The 10,970-nt window shown below is 42.5% G+C and overlaps 1 pseudogene; it reads right to left on the reverse strand.

Moving 5' to 3' along the window:
* Positions 1-6,330: 6,330 nt before the first annotated feature.
* Positions 6,331-6,810, reverse strand: LOC133101083 (large ribosomal subunit protein uL23-like; annotated as a pseudogene).
* Between the last annotated feature and the right edge of the window lie 4,160 nt (positions 6,811-10,970).

Below are 10,970 nucleotides of genomic sequence, written 5' to 3' on the forward strand. Positions count from 1 at the left end.
CCTCAAACTCAGTATCTTAAATCTGTTTCTTCCCAAGGCTTCCCCAGCTCAGTGAATGGCCCACATTTGCCCAAGTAGTTGCTCAACCCCCAGAGGCAAGATTTATCTTTAATTCCTCCATTTCCTTCATCTCCCACATACAAATCCATCTCGGAATCTTTCTGGCTCTACAACCAAAATATGTCTTTAATCCATCCATTTATCCCCATCTCCACTATCACCACATTAGACTAGGTCCCCACTGTCTCTTACCTAGCTGATTGCAATGGTCTCCTAACTGGTCTCCCCACACACGCCCTTATCCATTCTATTCTCCACCCAACAACCCTAATTATCTTATTAGAATTTTTAACCAGATATATCATTCAGTATGCAACTTGAACTTCTTACTATGGCCTGAAAGGCCTACTATGATATGTTTCCTGTTTCTCTTTAATCTCACCATTCCAACCACTGTCCTTCCTTCTGTTTCTTGAAAATGCCCGTCCCTTTCCTGCCTCTGGGCCTTTGCACTTGCTGTGCCCTCTGTCTAGGACCTTCTCCCTGAACTCCTTGCATGTCAATCTCTTTCTCACCCTTTAGGACTTTGTTCACATGTCACCTTCTCAAGGAGGCCTTCCTGGCCTATCCCATCTAAAGGAGGCCTCCACTCTTATTACTCTATTATATTTGTTTTTCCCTTGTTTTTTTATTACCTTGTTTATTTCCATCAGAGCATTTTTCAAAATATGAATGTATGCCTGTTTATTTAGTTGTTCATATTTTGTTTCTTCCTCTTGCCTCCAAACACCATTCCCTCCCTCCACTGTACAAGTTAGGACCCTGTCTACAATATTTGTTATACAATATGATACCTCGGGGAGATTTCTAAATACCCATCATCCATCAAGTAGCTCCAATGCTCCCATCACTGTACCTCTTTGTTTACATTGTATAATTTCATCTCCCCAACAATCCTATTGGGGTGGAATCATTATCCCCGTGCTACCAGTGAAGAAACTGTTTTAGAGGATTAGATGATTTTCCCAAGGCCACATAGCCACTAAGATGTGATGGAAGCAAGATATGAGCGCACATCTGTCTGGTTCTGAAGCCCTCTCTTTCTACTGTGCTGCATGCTGCAGTCCCTGGCACTTAGAGGAATATAGAGAAAGTATAACTTACATTGCTACTCTTTTTCTTCTTTTGCTTGACCAACTTTAAACATCAACCTTCTGACACTTTCGTGGACAAACATTCATTGGCCCATCATCCTTTCACTTGGGAAACTACTGTCTCCCATGCCTAGGAATCCTGCTTAGCCATATGGTACCAGGGACACTAACACCACCCCTCCCTTCTCCACCTTGAGTGCACATGTGACCTGGGCTGGCCAATCAGAATATTACTTTCCCAGTTCTCCATACCATTATAGGAAGTAGCATGTGATCTGAACCAGGCCAATCAGCATCCTCTCTGGGACTTTGCTGGAGCTCTAGGGACAACTGTTCCTTTAGGATCATCAGGAGCTGCAAGTGGCTGTCTTAGTCACATAGAGAGATGATGCTGAAAGAGGAAGCCAAATAGAAGACAGCAGAGCTAAGAGATGGATGGAGAGAGAGACAGAATCAGAAACTTAATAACATAATTTCAGCACTCAATCCTAACCATTTGCTTATTTGATTATTTGGTTAATATCTAGCTCCTCACTAATCTAGTTCCACAAGGGTAAGAATTATGTCTTGCTCTTGTTTGCCGTTGTCTCCCCAGTGCCCAAGACAGTGCCTGCCATGCAGTAGGTGCCCCAGGTGTATCTGAATGATCGCGAGTATTGATTCTACCAGCAGTGTCTGAGCTCACAGCATAATGATAATATTCAAGAGAAATCATTTCTATCTGCAGCTTTTGGAATGAGCTGCCTTCGTTTGTGAGGCTTGATTAAAATTGGAGGAAACAATCTTAGAGTCATATTTAACCATCTGACATATTTAAAATGGGATATATAATAAGAATAATTTAGGTTATAATGGGTGTGGATTGAAAATGGGCAGAGATAATGCATTCTGGCTCTGTTCTTTAGAAATATGTGTGATGTCTGAGGCACTCTAATTTTTTTTTTTAAATTTATTTATTTTATTTATTATTTATTTTTGGCTGCGTTGGGTCTTCATTGCTGCGCGCGGGCTTTCTCTAGTCGCGGCGAGTGGGGGCTACTCTTCATTGCGATGCGCGGGTTTCTCATTGGGTGGCTTCTCTTGTTGCGGAGCACGGGCTCTAGGCGCGCGGGCTTCAGTAGTTGTGGCATGTGGGCTCAGTAGTTGTGGCTCCCAGGCTCTAGAGCTCAGGCTCAGTAGTTGTGGTGCACGGGCTTAGTTGCTCCGCGGCATGTGGGATCTTCCCAGACCAGGGCTCAAACCCGTGTCCCCTACATTGGCAGGTGGATTCTTAACCACTGTGCCACCAGGGAAGCCCTGAGGCACTGTAATTTAATTTGACTTTAGTATGTCTTTAAGGACACTGTCAGATTATAACCTGATTCATCACTCATTCAGAGGCTAAAAATAGAGGCTGATACAGGAGGTTAACATCACCTAGCAAGGAGCGTTTCCTCAAAGGGATGGATGTAAATCAGAGGAAGCACGTCACTCACTCGTATCCAGCGCCACAGGCTGGGTACACCTGGTGCTTGGCAATTGTTTCAGGATGAAGTGACTCTTGTGCTGAAACTGCTGTCATTCATGACAGGCGGTTTGAGAGGGTTTCAGAATATGAGACGACTGAAAATCTGACCCCAGCCAGCCCTTGATAAGCATTCCCTATGGACCATGGTCCCTGATTGCCAGCTGCTTTCATTTGGTGTCCAGGGAAGCAATTCAAACAGTGGGATGGACTGTGGGAAAGGAAGACAATTTGGGATTTCTCTTAAATTTTTTCTGGAAAAACCGCTAATCTTTCATTGTGTCCTAACTTCCCTTTTGGTAACATAAAAATGGTTTATGTTTCCCCTCTGGAGTCTGCCAAGTCCTTAGAGATCCTCGGGGGTGGTAGGGAGGGGGCAGCACGAAAATAAAGGATGCAAATTGTGACAGTGCTAGCAAGAGGAAGGAGAGGCGCTGACCTCTGACAGCTCACAGCCAGGCAGCACAATGAATGAAACTTGGCAATTTCTGCTCACTTGGGGTAGGCAAAGTGCAGGACTAGAATTACAGATGAGGGAAGGAAGTGATCATCTATGGAACATGTAGCTGTGTGCTGGTCATGGTATTAGGTATTACCTTAATAGGTATTTTCTCGTAGGTATTACCTGCTTACCTAACAGGTATTATTGCATAGCATATGGTGTTACCTTAATAGTTGAACTATTCTATAGATGAGGAACTTGACTCTTATGGGAGGTAAGTAATTTCTAAGCCAGTAAGTTAAAGAAGCAGCATTCATCTCCAAGACTAGCTCCAAAGTGCTGACACCTTTCCTCTTAGCATCACACTGTGCCACCTATATTCATCTATGAGACAGAAAAGCAAGAGAGATATTTGCCCAAATGTACCGATGACTGCAGGCCCCTTCCGGGGGCCCCGGGTTTAGGTAGGAAGGGGCACCTGTCTGTGGGGTAGGGATGGCTCAATTTCATGGACAACATTACAGTTTGGAAGGAATCAAGATCTCAACTTCTGTGCCCTCTGAGGTTTCTTTCACAGATCCCTTTTGTTATTTCAGGGCCTCCTCTCCCCGGCCTCCAGCTCTCTCGGGCTTCACTCTGGCTCTGCCCACTTTGGTTCTACCTTTTCTTCTTCCCAACCACGTCCTTTTCCCCTACAAAATTTATTCATCTGAACCTTTCTTCTGGTCATGGGAAGTCATTAGCTTGCTTATTTCTTAGCAAGGTAATTCATGCATGGGTATTAGTGGCAAAAAAGTACTATGGTACTATGGGCAGTGTTCAGTAGTCTCTGACATCAATAAGACTCACTCAGACAATGTTCTGTCTCATTCAGTGGGTTCTGACGTGAGCCTTCAATCCGTTTTCACTGGGGGATTGGTGGAAACCAGGGATGGTTAAAAGAAACATCTCTGGGGACTTCCCTGGAGGTCCAGTGGTTAAGACTCCGCGCTTCCACTGCAGGGGGCATGGATTCCATCCCTGGTCAGGGGAACTAAAATCCCGCATGCCACATGGTATTGCCAAAAAAAAAAAAAAAAAAAGAAAGAAACATCTCTGTTCCCATCCCACCCTATGGAAATTTTGTCCTCCTCAGGGTCTTGTGAATCTTCACAGTTTACCATTCACTTTGCACTGAAATGCCCACTCCCGGTGCCTAGGACAGTATTGTAATGACTGAGCATGTCCTGGGAGCTGTTGGTGAAGGCGCAGAATTTTAACTGTCAAGTAGAATAAGTATCACCTGTATTGCCAGAGATTCACTCTCGTCTCCTGGTCCTCTTGGGCTCTGCAGTGCGGACACCAGCATCCTTGGCCTGAGGAAGGCTGTTGTCTCTGAGACCCATGGACCCCTAGGGCTCCTGCTGTTCTCTCTGACCTCAGAGTGACGTGATGGCAAATGCAAATTCACATCTGTCGTGTGGAGATTTTTTCTTTGGTAAAATATACATGAAACAAAATGTACCATTTTAACTATTCTGTGGCATTAAGTATATTCACACTGTTGTGCAACCATCACATCTATCCATCTCCAGAATGGTTTCATCATCCCAAACTGAAATTTCTGTGTTTATTAAAAAAAAGTCCCCACCCACCCTCCCTTAACCCCTGGTAACTTCTATTTTACTTTCCGCCTCTATGAATTGGCCTATTCATGTAAGTGGAATCATACAATATTTGTCCTATGTCTGGCTTATTTCACTTAGCGCAATATTTTCAAGATTCATCAGTATGTATCAGAATTTCACTCCTATTTAAGGTGGAATAATAGTCCACTGTATGTATATACCACATTTTGTTTATCCATCCATGGACGTTTGGGTTGTTTCTACCTTTTGGTTACTGTGAATCATGTTGCTATGAACATTGGTGTACAAGTATCTGTGTGAGTCCCTGCTTTCAATTCTTTTGTGTATACACCTAGGAGTGGAATTGCTGGATTATATGGTAATTTTATGTTTAACTTTTTGAGGAACCACTAAACTGTTTTCCAAAATAGCTACACCATTTTATATCCCCACCAGTAATGCATGATGGTTTCAACTCTGGTTCGTTTGTTTTTTTTGTTTGTTTGTTTCTTTGTTTTGACATTTAATAGGAAGAGAACCACTTCCCACTGCACAGATATTGTGCCAACTTGAGTTCCCCTGTTGGCATATCATTTACCCATTAATTCATTCAGCAAAAATTTACCAAATACCTATGAGGTGCTAGGCATTGTACTAGGCACTAGGCCCTGTTGGATAAAATAGACATGGGTTCTGTCTTCATAGTGCTTACTATTTAGTTAAAGATACAAGAAAGAAAGCAAAATTATGCATCATTGCAGATTATGATAGAGTTCCCTGGAGAAATGAACTGGAACAGTGATAAGAATAATTATAGCGTGAAATTTTATTATTTGCTGTTTTAGGAAACAGCATAGTGTAAGGGATTAAGATGTGAGCTTTGAGGCCTGACAAGACTAATATTAGCGCTGCCATTTCTAAACCTTTTGACCTTAGACGAGTTGCTTAAATCTCTTTGTGCCTCAGTTCCTGAACTATAAAATGGAGATAATAATAATAGTACTTACTTCAAAGGGTTATTGTGAAGATTACACGATAGGGTCCATGAAAAGTATTTGGCATGCTGCCTGTCACATAGTAAGTACTCAGTAAATGTAATAATTTCATAGCTGCTCTTTGTAGGCTACGTGTTGTACTTATAACAATCCACACTTGGAATATTCAGCCAGTTATTCATGTTATGACCCACTAACAACACACAGTGGTCAAGCTTCTGCTTCCTGATACTCTTGACCACATAAGCCTATCCCTCCAGGTCCAGAGCCCAGTGGCCTCCTCTCCTGGCCAGCCTCTAGTTTTCCAGCAAAATCTCTGCCCATGCCCTTCCTTCTTCTAGCCAGGAGGCGGTGGTATGAGAATAGAAGCTTTGAAGCTAGGCACATCTCTCTCTATCAGTTGGATGATCTTAGAAAATTACTTACCTCTCTGAGCCTCAGTGTTCCCCTTGGTAAGGCACATCGGGAGCTATTGTGATGATGGGAGATAATGTATCTCAAGTACCCTTATCAGCCAATCAATCAATGACTCAATCATAACTTTCTCTAGAGATATCTTTTTTCATGGTGAATATATATATATGTATCTATATTTTTATATATATATATTATATATATATATTTAGAATTAGCCAGCTGGACTCAGTTGAGATGATCCCATTTGTTGGCAACATCCAAAGCATCATAGTCATGAGCCAGTCGAACATATGCCTTCTTCTCTCCATCAGGCCTGATCAGGGTGTGACCTTGGCCACGTCAGTGTCACAGAGCTTCTTCACAGCCTGGTTGATCTGGTGCTTGTTGGCCTTGACACCCACAAAGAACACAGTGTGTCATCTTCTGTCTTCTTCAAGGTTGATTTGGTGGTCAGAGAGAACTTAACAGTGGTGTAGTGGTCAAGCTTGTTTCTCCTAGGGGTGCTCTTCGAAGGATATTTGGGCTGCCTTCAAGCTGCAGTATCTTGGGCTGTCAGGAGGTAGGTGAGGTGTGGATCTTTTTTTACGTGGCTAAAGACACCTTTTAGCACTGTTCTCTTGGCCTTCAAAGTGTTTGCTTTGGCTTCAGCTTTGGGAGGGACAGGGGTTTCCTTCCTCACTTTCGGCACCATCTTGAAAAGCTAGTAGTATCCTAAATAAAATTGATAAGAGCATTTTCAATATTGTCCTGTTAAATTGATGCTTATCTAGTCTAGAAAATTTTAAACTGGCAGTTAAAGAGTTAATAATTGATTAAATATGACACCCATCATTTTTATAAATGGTTAACTTTAGGCTCTTGATCAGGAATGTCAAACCCATTATAATATAGCTTCTTCAAGACAATCAGGTACAATGTAAGGCTACAAACAATGCCACCTTTTACGGTTTGGTTTACTGCCTATGTGTACATTTTAATAAGACTCTGCTAAGTATAGGCCAAACAAATGATTCTCTAACAACAGGAATTCCAGGGGTCCTTCTGGTCAGGAGTCAGCAAACTATGGCCTGCAGGCCAAATATGGCCTACACCTTGTTTTTGTAAATAATCACTTAATTGGAACACAGCCATGCCCATTCGTTTAGGTATTGCCTATGATGGCCTTTGTGCTACAAAGAGGCAGAGCAGTTTTAACAGAGACTGTATGGCCCACAAAGCCATCTACAGTATCTCCTGTCTGTCCTGTTTTTCAGAAGTTTGCCAGCCCCTATTGCAGGCCAAGACGGGAAATGTTTGTAGCCAAACCCTTTTGGCAGCAGCCTTCAAACTGTATGTGTAGCCTTTCACCTACATGTATTGTCTCCTGCTGTTTGTTGGTAGGGTCACGGTTCCGGTGTGCCTTGGGTGTTTCCATAGGAAAAGCTTTAAGTGGCATTTATCAATAGACTTAGTTCAACATTGCTGAATGAGTGTAGACTTAATTGTAACAAGACCCAATAATTTAGTGGCATGAATAAGGAAGTTTGTTTTCTGCTCATGAAACTATCCAGTGTGGGTATTCTAGGTGGCTCTGCTCCACAGAGTAATTCTGGGACTCAAGCTCTTTCCATCTAGTGGCTCTGCCCTGTGTTAGGGTCTGTTGTCATCTGCGTGGCCCAGGTAAAGTCACCACATCCAGTTTCCAGCAGTTGAAAAGGAATGGAGAACACAGATGAATATGATGTGTGTGTGCCCAGAAATGGCACACGTCACTCCCACTCATACTCCATCAGCTAGAATTTGGTCGTATGACAGCACCTAATGGCAAGGGAGCCAGAGAAGAAGAAAGAAAGCTTGTCTCTCTCAAAGTAGGTAAGAAGGAATTCTCCATGGGCATCAAGGGTCCTCTGACAACTCCTTGGCCTAAGTTGTAGAGCTTTAGCTCTGCCAAAGATAGTTTCATGCCAGAGCGTGGTGGAACCTAGTTAGATACGCTGCCCTGATTCTGTCAACTCCATCTCCACTTACTCTTCCCTAAAACTTCTGCTCTGTCACCCCCTGTAGCTCCTTCTTCTCTTTCTAACACTTCTTCTTTTTATAAGTATGGACAATTAATTCCTAGTAGGACGTCTGGCTCTTGCAGCCCTAAGAATGATAACAAAAAAGAGGTAGGCACTATTATTATCTCCACATTAAAGATAAAGAAACTGAGATAAAAAACAATGAAGTAAGCTGCCCAAGGTTATAGCTGGTCATGTATGGCACTTGAAAAAAGATATTTTAATCTCTTTTCAATCCCTTTTGCTGGGTGCGGATTTTATTCCAGAATCTGGCCAATAAGCATGCTGTGAAAATCTTACCCTTGCTGAATTAGCAACCATCATTTGTCAAGGAATTTTTTTTCACATTTGCAGAAATATTCTTTTCTGTTGTTTACCTTTTTATTTTGTTTATGCAGAGTTGGTTTTGTTTTTCCCCTGATGGTTAGAAGTTTTATGCTTTTATGCAGTAAAACCTGCTGACGTTTTCCTTTATGATTTTTTCCTTACATCCAGGCTTAAAAAACCATCCTCCTTTGAGAATGATGATAAATATTTAATTAGATCTTCTTCCTGTTTTTCAGTGTTTGATTTTTTTAATTGTTATTTACTCTTATCCATCTTGAATTGCTTTTGTCTGTGGAAAAATGAAGATTCCCATTATATTTAGATTTGACTCTACCAGAGAAAGTATTTATTTCAAACAGGCTTAAATGGAGAAAGCCAATACCAGTGACTAACCCCCAAGACATCTATACCATATTGATAGTGATAAGATTCCTTAATAGAAGCCTAGGGAGGGTCTAGGTATGGGGTTGCTTATCGCAGGCAGGTGAGTTTATTTCACAGCTGTTGTGAGTGTACTGGATGCTGCTGGCCCACTGGCCACATACCTTCTCCTGACTCGAGCATCCATCCCCCAGGTGCTGTGAGTTAGGGCTGCTAAGCATTCACAGATACATCCTTCTCCAAAGAATTGCCCTCAGCCCAAAGGGAGCCACTCCACCCAGGAAATTACACCTATGCCCCTCCCGACGCCTGGGTCATAACCAGCAGCCAATGACTGATTGACACGGGGTACAGAAGGCTGACCCCCTTGCCTCAAGGTGGGATCAGCTTTGCGATGCTATTTGTGCTGCCGTGCTTCCCCGTGGAATCATCCTGAAGTTCATCTCTGGCTGAGATCCTTCCCGTGCTTAGCTCCTCCTCCTGCCCTGTCCCTCTCCCTCACTCTTTCTCCTGAGTCCTCCTTCACTAAACCGTATGCACCCCAAACCCTGTCTCAGGCTCTGCTTCTAGGGAATGTGATCTGAGACAGTGAGAAAATCTAATTTAACTAACATTCTAATACACATAATTTATAATCTACTGTACGTAACAAACATGTCTTACAAACTTTGTAGACATTATAGACTCAAGATCAAAGGTTCTATTTTCAAGAGTTTAAACAAATGTGTAATACATTGTTAACTATATTGGAGAGTTTTTTACCCTTAAATACTGAAAATGTATTGAGCAGGATTGTTAGAGATAAGAATTTTTTAACTTAAGATAGTTGACCCACCTGGATGATATTTATTGTTCCTTGTTTTTTGAGGTTTCTGGGGTGTAAATATTCTCTAATCCCCCTTCATCACTGTACTGAGAAGAGTAATATAACCTCAGGATTTGGAATTCTCTGCGTACTTCTGTTCATGAGATTTGCCTCTCACGCCTTACCATTAAATACCATGTAGCATGTTACCTATAGTCCTTTTCGTTTCAGTCAAAGAGGAATCAAAATATTTCCACAGTGGCATGAATTCATTTCATTCTTCAGATTGTACCCAGCACCAGCTATGGAATAATACTTCCCTTCCCTCACAATGATTATTTTCCAAGGCAATACCACTTGGATCTCAGCATTTCATTTTCTTTTCCATTCCCAGCTTGGCCTCTAAGGATTTTTATTATTCTCTACCTCACATCTGAAGAAGAGACTCGGTGACTTGCTTCAAGTGGGAAGGCCAGGCTTCACGCTTGGAACCGCGAGTTCCAAAGGTACTGTTGACCCTTCCTAGACCCAAGCAGCACCTCAGTCTGTTTGCACGCGTGTGGACTCAGCTGCTTCTGTTCGTGGCATTGATCTGTTAAGCAGTGACCCTTCCCTCAGTCTCTCTACATTCTGTCTCACTCCATCCATTGGTGTATTAAGAATGAACACTATATGTGCTTTGAAAATGAGCTCAGCACTCCTGGGCCTTGCTTTGAGTTCCTCTCTCTGTTCAGATGGAACAGCTGGAAGATGGTGCAATGTTTATTTGCTTTTTTGATTTAGACTGTTTCTTTTTTCCTACCCTTGAGAAAAACCTTCTTAAGCAGCAGCCTGGAGGAACACAAGCGGTATGCGGAAGGGAGGAGAGAGCTAAGGAATGAAAGGGTTAGTTGAGGAAGAGGAGGGGGCGGGGAAGCAAGGCTAGTGATTTTCTGGGGTTGGCTATGGATCTGACCCTTATTTTCTGAGTGCTGGGCATTTCTCCCATTCTGGACCACTCTTCCCTGGTGCTCATCCTGCTATCTACGGGGCTGTACAAAGAGAAGGGTATGAAAAAAGCATCAAAGTGGGCTTTGGAGTTAGTTACACCTGGCTCTGAATACACCACTTTTAATCTATTGACCTTCTGAAAGTTACTTAAATGCTCTTATATCTTGTGAGGTGCACTGTACATCATCTGGTCTTTATGTGGATTCATGTTAGGTGGACTTTTTCAAAAACCATTCAGATGAGGAGGTTATCCTAAATGTGTGGATTCCCCTGACCTTAATTAGTTGGCCACTCTGGTTCATGCTGCTG

This window comes from Eubalaena glacialis, chromosome 11 (assembly GCF_028564815.1).
Source record: "Eubalaena glacialis isolate mEubGla1 chromosome 11, mEubGla1.1.hap2.+ XY, whole genome shotgun sequence".
Lineage (NCBI taxonomy): Eukaryota > Metazoa > Chordata > Mammalia > Artiodactyla > Balaenidae > Eubalaena > Eubalaena glacialis.